The 15,318-nt window shown below is 40.9% G+C and overlaps 1 protein-coding gene across 4 annotated transcripts in view; it reads left to right on the top strand.

The window, feature by feature from the left end:
- Positions 1–2,111: 2,111 nt before the first annotated feature.
- The window catches only part of LOC121894132 (vitamin D3 receptor B), a 30,723-nt gene continuing 17,516 nt past the window's right edge, over positions 2,112–15,318 (top strand). For 2 of the 4 annotated variants that reach the window (XR_006095485.1, XM_042406500.1), the window contains exons 1-2: positions 2,112–2,974; positions 3,262–3,335. The gene's annotated coding sequence lies outside the window, so the exon portion shown is untranslated. The remainder of the gene's footprint in view (positions 2,975–3,261; positions 3,336–15,318) is intronic. The other 2 variants (XM_042406501.1, XM_042406502.1) reach the window with 2 other exon arrangements.

The raw sequence follows: 15,318 nt of genomic DNA on the forward strand, positions 1-15,318 counted from the left end.
GGTGAGAATAAGAAACTCTAATGCACTGGACCAATATCCCACACATGTAAATACGCTTCCTCTGGAGCCACATTACTGCTTGGATGTGCATAGTAATACTAACTGATATCCCTTTGCACTGAGGAAAGTCCAGTCTGGCTGTCCTTAAGGCATATGTCCGTATGTGCTCTGTTACTATGTAAGTTATTTATGTCTCTGCACTGGTGCCACGAATACTAATTCCCGTATTTTTAGTGGGTCAAGTGTTTCTGATTTATTATTTCCACTCTCCTGGTTTCCAAACAGCGGGCTAGCTCACTGTGAAAGTCGGAGCATCTGAGGACACAAAATGGCTGGGCCAGGATACATGTCTGACATGGGTGTTGTGGAGCCAAATAAATCCCTGTTAGCAGAACAGCTTGATCCAGCGCTGGTGCCAGACTTGGAGACCGCCCAAGCCACAGGACAAGGATCAGCTCTCCATGAGCATGAACCTAACACCCACACACTTTACTACCAGTTACTGCATATGAATCAACTGTTAATAGGCTTATGACATGTCTAAGGTGCTGGAGGGTTCAGGATATGCTAATTCTGAGGTTGAGACAGAATACAAAAGTGGACATAAACAGGTCTGTAGTTGACAGTGAACTTTGCGTGCTTGGGTTTTACAGTGTGACCCTAATTGTTGAGTGGTCTGTACTCTTTAGCCACACAGCGGGCACAAAATGTACAACTGTCTAATGTGGAAAAGACTGGAATATTTAGGGAATGTTTGTTGTGAAAATTCCTGTCGTTTCGGAGGCAAGGCAGCGCTGGCAGGGGATTTGGACAGCAGTCTACAACATACTGTAGCTTTAGCACAGTGCTGACTGTTAGATCAATGCAGGGGATAAATGGAGGGCCTGTGAGACTGCAAAATACCTGACACACACTTGATAAACTGAACAGAAACAACTGTGTAGTTTGTGCATACATTTTGTAATTTTTATATATTTTGAGAAGGGTAGGTGTAATAAGCTTTGGCTTCAGCCTACACCTTCCGCCATAATCTGTTTTTGCCATTATTCTGTGGCTGTTTAAGTACTCTAGTGCACTACTGTTTTCAGGTTTAAATTATTTATCCTGATCGAAATAAGATCAATTCAATTCAACACAGCAAAAAAAAAAGATTAGAGATGGGAGTGAAAATCTTTCTACTTTAAGGTGTAAAATGTGTTTGTAAAAGCTATCATATTATACCAAAAAAGGGCTTGTAAAACGTGAGAAATGAATATGCATTGCTTGTTTCTTTTGTCATAAGCAATTCACAGGAATTTGCAAAGCCGAGCTCTGTTTTGTCTTACAATCTGCACTCTTGTTCTCAGCCTGCAGCAAGAAGAGGATATACGGGACCGGATGGGGCCCTCCTCTCCCTTTCCCTCTCCCCTTCGTATCTGTCGCCTTTACTGTGTTTACATTACAGACACACCCCTGACCTTCACCCAAGCCCCCACTGCTGGCCCTAACACCACACACACACACACACACACACAGTACCACCACCACCATCATTTCCACCACATACCAGAGCTCCTATGTGCAGTGAACACAACCGTGAATGAATAAATGTCACTTAAATAAATAGGTGACTGCAGAAAGAGAGAGAGAGAGATTTTGTCAAGGAGAGGAGCGCAAAATATCAGCAATATTTGCCCGGTGCGATGGTGTAATGGAGTTGTTTAATCGTCTATTTTTAGCATACTCGGTCGTCTCTCATGCATTGCAAATGTATGGCAACATCGCCATGCAGCGGCATTGCTTCCCCAGCCTACCACTGTACTGCAGAGTAGACACACCCCTCCAATACACACGCCTCACTGCACACATTTGAAAAAGTGTCAAAGAAATCATGAAGCAAAATACATAAATCGAAACATTTTGGACCAGACGCAGCTCATATTATGATTTCAACTGTGTGATATCGAAAGCAACAATGTTGTGGCTTGTTTGAGTTTCACACAGCCTGCAGGGCTCAAAGCCTGTGGCTGTAAAAACACAAAGAGAGGGAGAGAGAGAGAGAGAGACAGAGAGAGAGAGAGAGAGAGAGAGAGAGAGGGAGAGAGAAAGCGCACGGCCTCAACAGGACGACTTCCACCAATTGAGACGCCACACCGCGCCGTATCTAATGTTGGCACGGTAATCCCCACACCGGGTCTCCGTTGATTCAGAGATCAGAGGCAAAAACGATGTAGCTTTAAACCTCACGCGGTCAAAGTTGTTTACCTCTTCGTTACCTCTGACGTCACGACACACCCCTGTTTGAGGGGGGCGGCTCTCGGCGTTACGGGCACCGGGGCCGACCAAACAGAGCTGGGCTTGACCGAAATGTCACCAACCGCAACACGGGAGACACGCCGAGCCCACCCGTGATTGGTTATCGGAGGGGCTGGGGGGGAAATCCCTCTTTCCCGTAGAGGTCCTGAGGAGGGGGGCGGTGCATAACAAAAAAAAAAAAAAAAAAAAAAGTAATGGCCATCTATTTGGGTCCTGAAGAAGGAGGGATATTTCTCGTCGGACTACCGTAGGTGTGATTTAGTTGTCTCAGTGTTAGCGAGTGCGTTTAACCGTCATTGATACCTTCGTTGTGTTGTAGCCGTTTTTTCCGTTAATTGTCCGTTGCCGGCGGCCGCAGAACGGTTAATAAGCTGGCAGAACTAGGTGCCGCGTTTTAGGGTTAAAGCAGCCAGCTAGCCCCGCTAACGTTAGCTACTACCAGCGTTGCTGTGTGTGTGAGCCAACGTCTGGAAGGGCGTAAGTTACGAGTTTGACGTTTTCTCCCCCAAGTCTCCTCACATTTCTGAGTTTGGTACAACGCGGTCCTCTCTCCTCAAAGCTACCCCACCGAGTCAACATGGAGGGGACACACTTTCCAAGAGCATGAAAGAGGACGACGAACGGCGACTAAAGAGGATTAAAAGCAACTCGCTCTTGATGGGGGAAAAGTTGAGCTAAGGTATGAAACTCGCATGCACAGGAGGAATGCAAAAGTCGAGACTTGAGTTAGTGTAAGCACACAAGAAACAGGTTTAGCACATTTTTAAGTCTGTCCTTTTACCAATGTGTTTGCCTGCGTAATTGAACTACTTGCCATAACTGCTATATGATGATTATCAGTGAGTGCTGTATGTTGCTGTTGAAAATAGTTCAGCGTTACATAAACAGAGCAATAGCAGGTCAGGTACTAGGGTAAAGGCCCACTCTGTGACTTGCGACATGCCATTTTGCTTTTGTATTGAACAGGATTAACAACTTGGGATTAACTGAAGAGAGGTTTCAAGTCTTACCTATTGTACAAGGGCATGCTAACACCTCAGGTGAGACATTTTTCTTTTGCTTTCAAGTCATACCTGGCAATATACACATGTGTACACTGATAATCTGTGTTTGAAACGACACATTGCGAAATTGTCCATTCACCTTTAGATATGCTATAACTCATTGCTCTGAATTTTAAAATTTGTGCACTAACAATTTTCTAGGTCTGTTACAGTCTTGTGATGTCACAGTTATTTACTAACGTTGTTTTACATACATACACGTGAAGAGAAATCTTAGAGAACTAAGGTAGCACATAATGTATGAAGTATTATCAATATTACAATTGTTAACACTGTAATACCAGCATGTTCTAGTAATATATTTACATTTTCTGAATTGTAAATAGCAGTAATTAAAAACTTTGATAAATTGAATGTCACCTGTCAAGATGTGACATACATCAGTGACGCTCCTTAAACCAGAGGACCGAGGCCTGACTTTTGACGGGCTGTTTAATGAAATCTGCAGACCTGACAAGGAAACGTTCAAAACAGTCTGTTCAGTTGTGTTATTGTCTAAATTAAGACAGTTTATTATATACTTAAAGAATGAAAATTCCCCTATAAAAAAAAAAGAAAATTAACTACCACCTGTTTAGTCACTTTTTAATGACACACTGAAATACATTTTTATATATTGCTTTTATATTGTGTTGTTAAACAACAATATACTGATAAGCTGAACCTGCTGTTGTCTCAACTAAGACATTTAACTGATTACTCAGTTCAGTATTTCACTTTCTTTCCCTGTATGAGACCATGTACTGTTATATGAGTGTGGAAAGATTTATACATCATTATCTCAAGCACACACCGTTGCCGGAGAGAATCTTTTTCTTCCTTAGTTATTCTTTTTTTAACACCTATAGGACTCTTAGTCTTAGTTAAATAGTAATGGAGAACTGAGCCACTGGATGATGATAATAACCATCATCAGGAATTAAGAGCGTCTTGTCTGTTTTACGTCTTAAATATAAAACAGCCTCTACTCCCCGTCTCTCTGCTCATCTTTTAAAAGAAAATCTGAAACAGCAAGGTGTACGTATTCCTACCTACCTTTCCAGTGATTTAGTAGACTGGATTTTTCACACCTATCCGTTTCTGTTTATGAAACAGTTGGGCACCTGAAATATAGCAGGTATGATGTTGTTTTTATATCAGCTGCTTCTTTGCCCGAGTTCGGAAAAAATGAATGGGGTTTCACTTCCCAACATCTTAGCTGACTTACGATCAACGATCACATATGTTCTGAATTTAAATGGAAATTTACAAGAGAACCTGTATTATTTAGGACAGAAAGTAGAGACTTTGCAGACACAAGGAACCATATACTTCAGCTTTAGACTCAGTATCTAATTAGTTTGTTAGTTGAACTAACTATAGATCTGCAATGGGAAGCTACAAAATAGGTTTATTTCTTTATCAACTGTAACTGTATCAGGTTGTTTATGGAGCTGTGTGCTGTGGTGATGGTACAGTCCATTAGGTCTGCTATACAGTGAAATACCCCGCCCCCTCCCCCCTTTCGTGACTACAGTAATTGGTTGCTTCCTCTCACATGTAACCCTATAGAAAGAAAGAGGCTGCTGTACTTAACTGTAAAGACCCACTTGTATGTACCTCGGTACATGCGTGCTGTTTTCCACATATGTTCAGTTGCCTTTGAAACTAATGAAGTGTTAAGTTCCCCCTAATGTCTTTGGGTCCTCAATTACCTCCTGTGGTTGATGGTTTCTAAGCCAAACACATCACATAGGTAATACTTGTTGTAAGTGGGGTGCAAGTCATGCAGAACAAGTTCTTCTTGGAAAGCAAAATATATGTCACTATATGATATGCAGGGCAGTGAATGTATATCCTTTTTTTAACATTTATTTCAGCATATAAATGGATTACGTATTAATATTTTTTTTACACTTAAGAAGAATTCAGCTAGACTTAAATTAGAATACAAATGCCAGTCATTTCTTATATTTTACATTTTTTTTAGAGAGGTATTTCCTGAAAGAGAGACAGCATTTTATGGAGGTTATATAACTTTGACTTGTGTGCGTTTTGCACCCGTTTCACCCACATGTCGGTTGTCTGTCCGGTTCTGTCCAGTTGGTCCAGTGTGTGCATGACTGTGTGTGCTTGAGAATGTGCATTCTCTGTCAAATTCGGCATAGACATAAACAGGACTTTCGGTGTGTGTTTGAGTGGGCCTCTCCCTGCCTCGTCTCTTTCCCCTCTCCAGAGTCCAGCAAGGGGCCCAGCATAAGGGGGCAGGCTGCCGTCACTGGCTCTCTCTCCCCTTGCAGGCCAGCAGTGGGGCCGGGGCAGGGGGGGGAGTGGTGCAGAGACCATAGGTTTGGACACGGGACATGGGACCCCCCACCCCCTCCACCCCAGTTTAGCCCATCCTGTGTGGGGCACAGGTCACCTTGTCATGTGCTATTACTGTTGCTGTAACATGCTCCCTGTGATCATAGGAAAAGAGCATGAGATAGACTCATGGAGGCTGCGGGAGGGAGAATGAGAGAGGGAAGCGAAGGGACAGGACTGGACTAGTCTGCTCAGCCAGTTGTTTAGCTGCATTACAGACTCAGTTTGTCTACTTTGTTGTTGTTAGGTCCACATTGTCTCTTTTTGTCCATTGTTCTCTTTCCTCTATTTGCTCTCCCTATGTATTGTCTTTTTTTTTTTTTTTCTAAAGAAAATTCTAAACATCAAGCAGATTGTAATTAAACTTCTTCTGTCACAAGTTCCAGATCATGTTTTCTTTTTAATGGTACTTGTTTTTTTCACCCCCACCTTCCTGCCGCTTTAACATTTCCCTTCTTCACTCTCTTTTCTGCAATTATTGTGTTTCTACGTGTGAATCAGGCGCCCGTGTATTTACATTGTAGCCCAGTTCTCTCTGCAGCCCGGGTCATTCCAGATCTGATTTGTTTTATGTCTCTTCTGTACTCGTAGTGACCCAGCCCGAGGTATGCAGTAAAACACATCGCCTTATGTTTTCTCCCTTCTCCCTCCAACTCTCTCCACAACTTCTCCCTGTCTTCTCTCTCTCTCTCTCTCTCTGTCTATCTCTCTCTATCTCCTCCTTTATATCTTTCTCTCACTCTTTCACTCTCTCTTTTTTTTTCCCTTTAAGAGAAACTTTTGGCAGCATGTAACAATTTCAGAACCATTTGCAGGATTGCGTCATGTGATGTAGAAGGAGGATGCTCATTGGACTCTCCGAGAGGGCCTCCTTCTTTCACTCAGGCGTTCCACAGCAATCCCTCTCTTTCTTCCAGTGCTGTTATAGGTCTGGATGTGATTCTGACTCTGACTCTTGTGTGTTGGGATGTGGTCTGTAAGTTCATTGCTGACATTCTTGGGACGTGATGCCAGAGGTTTTTTATTTCCCCCTTTCCCCTCTCTCTTCTGCATGTCTGTGTGCAGTTAAAATGATGCCTCCTCGAAATGCTGTCTGGATCCTCCTCTTTGCCCACTTTGTTATAACTTGTTCCGTCTTCAATCACATTTCATTTAAACGCCCAGGTCCTAATGGCACCACTTAATTAGGTTTGTTAGATGGTGGGCGTCGGTGAACTTGATATTGACTTTGATGAAAGTTAATCTAACATCTGGGCTGCGCTCCAAATCTTTTTCACAGCTGAAGTCTCATTTAGGTGTTTTCTGGTAAGTAACAGGGCACCTGACAAGGAAAACCAATGGCCACTTTACTGTTTGGTAATCATATACTCAGACAATGGTGCAGCTGGAAATGAAATGCCGAGTAGAACAGAAGGAAATAAGCTACCTTATGAGTGGTATTGGAGTCCTGCCATGGGCCAACTTGGCACTTATCCCTTTATGAATATCTCACAGCAGCTCATTCCCTGTAGATACAGTAACTGCAGCAGGAATACACAGATTTTTGAATGACTATATTATAAAGTAGCGCTCATCATGCAACATCTGCATGAAGTGTTACTATTTCTCATAGTAGCGCTTTACAAGTCTCTGCTCTCTGTTCCTCAGGTTCACACCATCTGTAATTGAGATTCAATTTTGCATTGACTGACATCTTCATCAACTAATTAGAAAGTGAAAGTTAGAGGTATCCATTTGGGAAACCAGGATGCAGATGGTGCAAACAGTTCGCGCCGATAAGTCAGTTATGTCATCTTCTGAGGATATCACAAACAAACTTTGGTGGGATATTTCATCAACTTCATTGGTAGATAAAAACTTGCAAAGTGTTAATTTATGACTATTTAATCACCTCAGTTTTATGTAGTGTAGGTTAGACCCTTTGTTATGGGTATTTGGTTATATGGCTGTTTTTCAGACATGTTGTTCTTAATTCAGCCTAGACTTCCAGCAGCATTAGACCGTTTATCTTAAAAAATAGGGGACATATTATGCACATTTCCAGGTTTATTTATATTCTGGGGCTCTACTGGAATATCTTTTCATGATTTACAGTAAAGAAAAAAACTCCTTATTTATGTTATACTGGCCCTTTACACAGCCTCTCAGTTCAGCCTCTGTCTGAAACAGGCAGTTTTAGCTCCTGTCTCCCCCTTCCCGATGGGCCTGCTCTGTTCTGATTGGTTAGCTTCCAGAAGCTGCGTCACGGGCGACTCTGATCCGCAATCCGATGTAAATTATGAAAGTGGACACTAGGGCTGTTGTCTGCCGGTCGATTAGTCGATCGATATGCTCTCGTCCAACAAAATTCTCATTGTTCGAATAATCTCCATGTTATTTTCATAAGGAGAAAAGTGCTACATCAATAGCTCTCCAGGATTAATCCATTATTTCAGGCGGCGGGAGGGACAGACTAACAAATTACCTGTGAAAACGGGGTTGTATTCAAAACACCCCCGTTATTTTCACAACTTTGAACTCACCCAACCTAATGGAGACTGCTGGGTCTAACTGTATTCAACATTTACTCAATCTGTGTTTCTCCATAATGACACAACGAAAACCCCCGCCAGGCCAAAAAAAATGTTTTTTAACATTTGATATCAATTTCCGAATGAATGGACATTCATTCGGAAATTGATAGCGTTTGGGAGTCTCTGCGGTGCTGTTCCAGTACGTGAGTCAACCTCTGTGTCATTGCCTGGGAAACCACTGGTAGCGTGGCTCCATTAAGGAGTATGTTTGCGTAGCGAGTGGAAAGAGCGGCAGAGAAGTGACGGTGAATGCGAGCGGAGCAGAGGAAAAGGTTAGTAGTAAGTTGTCAGTCTGGCAGTAAATGTACAGTACAGACTACAGTGTGTCAGTTAATAAATGCTAAAAAGTCACGTCTGTTGTTTCCCCAAGTGCTGGAAAAGTAAAGGGTGTTAGCTCCAAAGTTAGCAACAATGGGTTAGCCTAACCTGAAGACACAAAACAGAGAAACACAGAACAGAGAAATGTGTGACTGCCGAGTTTACTGTGCACTCCCCACTTTGGTTGACTACAGCCATAGTGGACACAGTGCAAACAACACATGGAAAAACCTTAGCAACCAAGGCTATGGAATGGATGGAAATTTATGGTCGTGTGCTACAAGCTGACGTCAGCTCGTCAGCAAAGTAGAAAAAATCATTGCAAATGAGGCGTTCAGAGCAGGTTGAAGCCTGGACTTTTGACTTGCAGGGAGCATTCCTACATACTTTAACCTGAAGTTTTGGAACTTAGACCATGTTTAACATAGAAATCCAACATCATAACAGTATATAAATGATATAAAATCACAAAAAGCATAATATGGCCACTTAAATAATTGACAAACTATTAGCTTTTAACATTAAGGCTTCTGCAGACAGTGTGATGTCTTCAATTCCAACCTGGGACCAGTTCTAATGTCAGTCCCTGGATTATTAGACACATGCACGTCATTTCAGCCATGATGTGAATAAATCAAAAGAGGAAAAGATGAGTCACTGCTCCACTGCATGCTAAGTAGCATTTGTTCTCCATCGGCTAGTTTGTTGGGTTAAAAGAAGGGGGAAACTCCCTAGCCTCTCCTCCGGCTACACCAGCAAAGTAAGGGTAATGTCTTTATTTTGCAGCTTTCACCACCCAGTTAAAATGAGAAGCTAGAGTCAGTTTGTGGTGTAGCACATAATTACAGCAGGCCTCATCTCTTGCTCATCGGCCACTGCCGCTGTGTCTCTCAGATTGCCAAATTCCAGTCTTTCAGGCTTTTTCACCTTCATCATTGATCAGTCGAATGATAATATCATCATTATCATCATCATCATCATCATCATCATCATGGGCTGTAGGAAATCATGAGTCATTTTTATTATTTTTTCACATTCTATCCTTTGATCAAGAAAGCAATTGTGAGATAAATCAATAATGAATATAAGCATTAGTTGCAGCCCTAGTTATTACATTGTTGGATTTTGTTCAATCACTCCAACAAACCTCAAAAGCTTAAGAAGTATTACTCATTGGGTGGGCAGGGGGTGTGGTGGTCGTCACATGGGGCTAGCCCCTGCCTACCAAATCCACCACATCCAGTGCCTTGAACCAACAAGATTCCAGTCCAAAATAGATTTGCATTAAGATTAATTAAATCAAAATAAATACATCAGTCTTTCTCATTCATAGAATTTAGTTGGCCAACCAAGAGATTTATCCAGTCACATGGATAAACCCACACACACACACACACACACACACACACACACACACACACGCGCGCATGTAAAACCAAAATCAGCTCCTCAATTTTTAAATGAAGATGAAGCCGGAACAACAGAAATAAATCTTACTATAAATGTGACTCCAACATGAAAAGCAAATTGCTTTTTCCCCAGATACTTCTGAAGATGAGGAGCTGTCAGAGATGAGACATTTATTTATATTTAGCCAGTAATTGAAGTGGCTTATGACTGTGTATTTTTAGCCCGCTTTTTAAATAACAAAAACAGGCTGTTTGTGTTGATGGTTCCTCTCTGGGCCACGGCTGCGTGCCCGCTCCTCATACCACTTCTCACTCATATCCACAGCATCCAGCAGGCTACAACGGGGCTGTGTGACACAGAAAGTCACTGTGACAAAGAGGTGACCCCTCCCTCACCTGCTGCATCTATGTATATATCTATATTATCACTCCATCTCTCCAGCATCCCTTCCACCCCACTCCTCCCTGGTCTGACTCTGTCGTGCATCACTCTCTCCTCCCACACTACTCTCACTGCTTTCTCTTGTGGGCTGGCGCTTCCTCTCTCTGACTGCTAACAGCAAACAGCCATTTAGAGAGCAGTAGATGAGAGCTCAACTGAACTATCTGTGTAGTGAGGCGTTATTGACACATAAGCATAGTGAAAACATTGTCAGCCACGTAGAGCTGCAAAGATTAGTCGATTTAAACAATTAAGTCGATGGACTGAAAATTGATCAGCCATTATTTTGATAATGGAGTAATCGTTTGAGCAATTTTTAATGCAAAAATGCACACATTAGTTGGTTTCATCTTCCTAAATGTGGTGATTTCATGCTTTTCTTTATAAAACATGATAGTAATTTGATTTTCTTTGAATTTTGGATAGTGAGTCAAACAAAACAAGGCAACAGGCACTTTTCACAATTTTCCAACATTTTACAGACAAAACATTAATTAAGAAATAATCAGCAGATTTATCAATTATGAAAATAATTGTTAATTGCAGTCCTACTACTGTGTGATGTTTCAGTAGCAACATGGTGTGAAGATCACAGAAGCCAGAGGGAATTGCTCTATTGCAGAACAGTTCCTTTGAATTTGAGAAATTGTTCATTTCTCATTAGCATAGTACAATGTTAAACATGCATGTTTGTACTTACTAAGTATGAAGTGGTTCAACTGAGCACAAAGCTATGAAATCACTCATGTACACTGTTACCAGTGTTTTGAGAGAGAGCATTCGATAAACAGCCCTGGCAACTTAAGGAATTCAAAGTATTTTACATAAACCAATGTTGCCGCCTTCAAAATCTGGTAGAAGTTGCTCATGTTTAAGATATTTGACTCCTTCCGCTGGTATAGGCTTACTCCTACTCATACAAGTCATGTGGTTGAAATGAGCTACCTTAATTACGCTCAGAAGCTTTCCACTTCACGAGGATGGCAGTGTCACTCACTGACTATGATAATCCTTGTTTTATCCTCTGTATCCTTTTTATTATTGGAAAAAACCTGACCATCTCTATCTCCAAAGCTGTTGTGTGATTCCTGGTTATTTTTTTCTTGTAGTACATAACCCCTTTGAAACAATTAGGAAATGAAGAGAAATGTTTTTTCTCATTTACTGTCTACTTTCTCTCTCTCTCTTTCTCTGTCTCTCTCTCTCTCTCTGTCTCTCTCTCTCTCTCTCTCTGTCTCTTTCTTTCTTTTGTATAGAGTAGCCTGGAAGTCGGCTACATTGTGTTAACATCAATGACATTACAAGAAGTTCCCATTCCAAGTACTAATATTTTTACTAGACAGAAACAGTGCTTGTTTCTGTGTGAATTAAAGCTGTATATGTAATTGCAGTCTTGGAGGCTTGTGTTTGACCAGTCAGTGACATTCAGTACTACAAAACTACACATTAATAGTTCTTGGACCAAGTCCTATCTCAGAAGTAGAGACTTCTTCAGGAGCCAGCACTATGGCCCCTGCAGTCAAAATATTTCAGGAACTTTGATTTTTGTGGAAAAAACAAACAGAAAAAGAAGTTCAACAGTTGTTTGAGTTAAAGTTTTAGCCAAAAGAAAATATGAGAAATATAATAATAGGAAAAAAAGCAACAAAACAAAGGTCAATTTATCAAAGATCATTATGTTAAAGCAAGTATTAAACTAGATAGTTTTACGATGTGATCTACATAAATGAACAGTCAGTGACATGACTGAATAGCTACAAAACTTTTTCATAAAGATTTTCAGACGTGTTTGGTTTTAGGGTCAACCAGCATTGTGCTACATTGTTGCCTTTTTACCAGAGTTTCAGTGGGTTAATTATTATTCAGATTAATTTCCCAACATCGAATTTTTTAAAAAAAGATTTGTTTGGGCATTTTTAATTCTTTTTTATTAGATAGCAAAATTAGAGAGATGACAGGAAAGGGAAGAGCGAGAGGGAGATGAGGAACAACACACAGTCCGCTGCTGGCACTGAACCGTGGATGTTGCAGTTATGTAGCATGCGTAAGGGGTCCAACAGTTGTCAGCTCCAAAAGTTGTTGGACTCAAAGTTGTTCAGCTAATACAGTCAGTGGCAGTTCATAACATCCCTCCCGCTGCAATGCACAAATCAAAACACATGGCAGTAATTCCCTAATTGGTAAATTTATCTGTGTACAAGCTACAACAAGCACATTGGTTTTAGATGCTTCTCATAAAATTTTGTAATTATACAGTACATAGCGGCTTCTATTAGCCAGCCGTCAGGTGAAAAATTCAAAAGTGGTCGCCTGTTATGGAGCAGGACTCAACCCTGCAAGCAATCAGAAATCACAGTATTACTGTTTTATCCTTTGGCTTTATGTAACACACAAGGAAGTGGCTCTATGAGTAATATTTACTGCGTTATTACGGTGATGGCAAATTTGATTGATGCTGCCGAAAGTCATACACACAATATGTACATCATTCAAGAGTGAGACATTCAGTAGAAGCCCAAAGCTCAAAGCTGTTCCCTTGTGTTGCGTGCCCGAGACTGGAATGAGTACAGATCTGGTCTAATAACCTGATGCATTATTTAGAGCTCTCTCAATACTACTGTGCATTTAGTGTAATGGCCTGTCAAGGCTGAATGGAATCACAGAGGACTGACTTCACTGATCAGTTGATGATGTTGTAAGGTAAATGGGTGTTTTCCCTGTTGGTTTACTGTGAGTGATGAGTGTAAATGTCTGCTGGGATTAGTTTGCCTACATGCACCAAAACACATATTATGCTTTATGTAGCTAATAAATAACACCTGCTTAAAGGATTTAGTATGTTTTAACCAGCCATAGATACAGCACTTTTCTTGTTAGATTATAAAGGTTATCCATATATTGATTATGTGTCTTTCAAAATATCAGCACACCTCTAGAAGGACTCATTTTAATACTGTATATGAGAAATGACTAACAGGACTAATGTCTTGGGCCAGGCATAATTTGGGGGGGGGGGGGGGGGGGGGGGTTTGGGGAGTCTTTTTTTGGTTGCGATACTTCATGAATTTCATGTTTACAGGTCAACTTGTACAACTATTCACTCTACAAAAATCTAAAATTTTTGATAACAGACATCCCAGAAGTGTGGAACACAGGTGGGCAACTACAATGGTGGTTTGACTACTACAACTACAACTCTACTACAACTCTTGGTTGTCTTGTTTATGTCCCAATTGTGTGAAAGCGGAATTGGCCATCCTGTCATTTAGCAAGTGTTTTAGGTTAGAGCTGCAACAATAAGTCTATTAATTGATCAGCAAAATTAATCGGCAGCTATTTTGATAATCGATTCATCGTTTTTTTTTGTCATTTTTCAAGCTAAAATGCCAATTGTTCTTTGGTTCCAGCTTCTCAAATGTGACAATTTGCTGTCTGACCTTGTCATATATGACAGTAATTTGAATATCTTAACATTTTAGGTTCAGTCAGACAAAACAAGCAAATAGAAGACATCACCGTGGCCTCTGAGAAACTGTGAATGCCATTTTTTCACTATTTTCTAACATTTCATAACAATTAATAAAGAAAATAATCAGGAACCGAACTTTAGGCCTTTTATATTAAAGTTGTATTTTTCCATGAAAACTGTTTCATTAAAGAACCACGACACTAATAAAGCTGCAACTTCTGGGGTTTACCCAGGAAGCTTTGTGTAAACCTCAGCTGTAAAAATGAGATAATTCAGTTTGCATTGGAAATCTCCTGTTTAAGTGTGTATTTTATAATGTTGTTGCTTAGACAGAGAAAATCCAAATAGCCTGAGAGTCTTGGCCGGCAGGGTAACAACTCACATTAGCAGCACAGGCTACAAAGAGTGTGAATGCTTGAAATGTAAAACCTGTGCCCATTCATATTACATCACCTGGATGGCAAGTGTTATCATACAGTGAATAGCCTAGAGGCTTTATCTTGATGTGGCCATAGATAAACCCTGTTGTGATATTGTCATGAAGGAATATGAGTGATGATTTACTTTTATTCCACGGTTTAATTCTTCAAGAAGTCACCTTTTAAACGTGCAGCCCATGTAGCCTAGTATGTCATTTTTAACGACCTTTGACTCACCGTGTGTACTTTACCTCTGCTCTTGAAAAGACGAGGGATGTGTGAAAGGGTGAGTGGAAGAGAAAGAAACAAGTTCTACACTGAGAAAATCAGGGAAAACAAGAGAGTTTAGGACACACCCTTGCCTATTCTGTCACTAGAGGCTAGTTGGTCATCATAACAAAACAAAACAGTGCTCGCAGAAACTTTTAGAATCACTGTGCAGAGTTGATACTTAATACTTTGTCAAGTGCAATTAAAATGTTGTATTCGTTAGGCTTAACAATGTAGATTTAATCTGCTGTGTCTGTTTTTTTTTTCCCTCTGTATAATGTGAAAAAAATGACTTGTCTGCTCAGAGTTTTCTTTACATCAACTGGCCAGAGCTCACGGCTTCAGGAGCTCAGTGATGTGGCCAAGCAGTCTGAAGTGTTTTCCCATCAACCTACAAGTTTCTCTGTGGTCTGTTGTTTATCAGAGTTCTGTTCAACCCATTTGCTGAATTCCCTCCACAAATATTTGCTGTTAGTTGCTGCTACTTCCAGTTGTGTGTAGGCTTACTGTTTCACTGTACCGTAACCTCGTCGTATCAGATGTTCCTGGTCGGAGCATGTGGTGCCGTGATCCAAGACGTCAACATGCTGTAAATGCTTGAGCTACTGCTGTCCGTGATGCCTGCAGCAGTAAGGCAATGACTAGATGCTCTGTTTGCTTTCTTCTTTTGACCTTTGGTTTAAATAAGAACTAAATGTCCTGTTAATAGAATTGGT

This window comes from Thunnus maccoyii, chromosome 3 (assembly GCF_910596095.1).
Source record: "Thunnus maccoyii chromosome 3, fThuMac1.1, whole genome shotgun sequence".
Taxonomy (NCBI): domain Eukaryota; kingdom Metazoa; phylum Chordata; class Actinopteri; order Scombriformes; family Scombridae; genus Thunnus; species Thunnus maccoyii.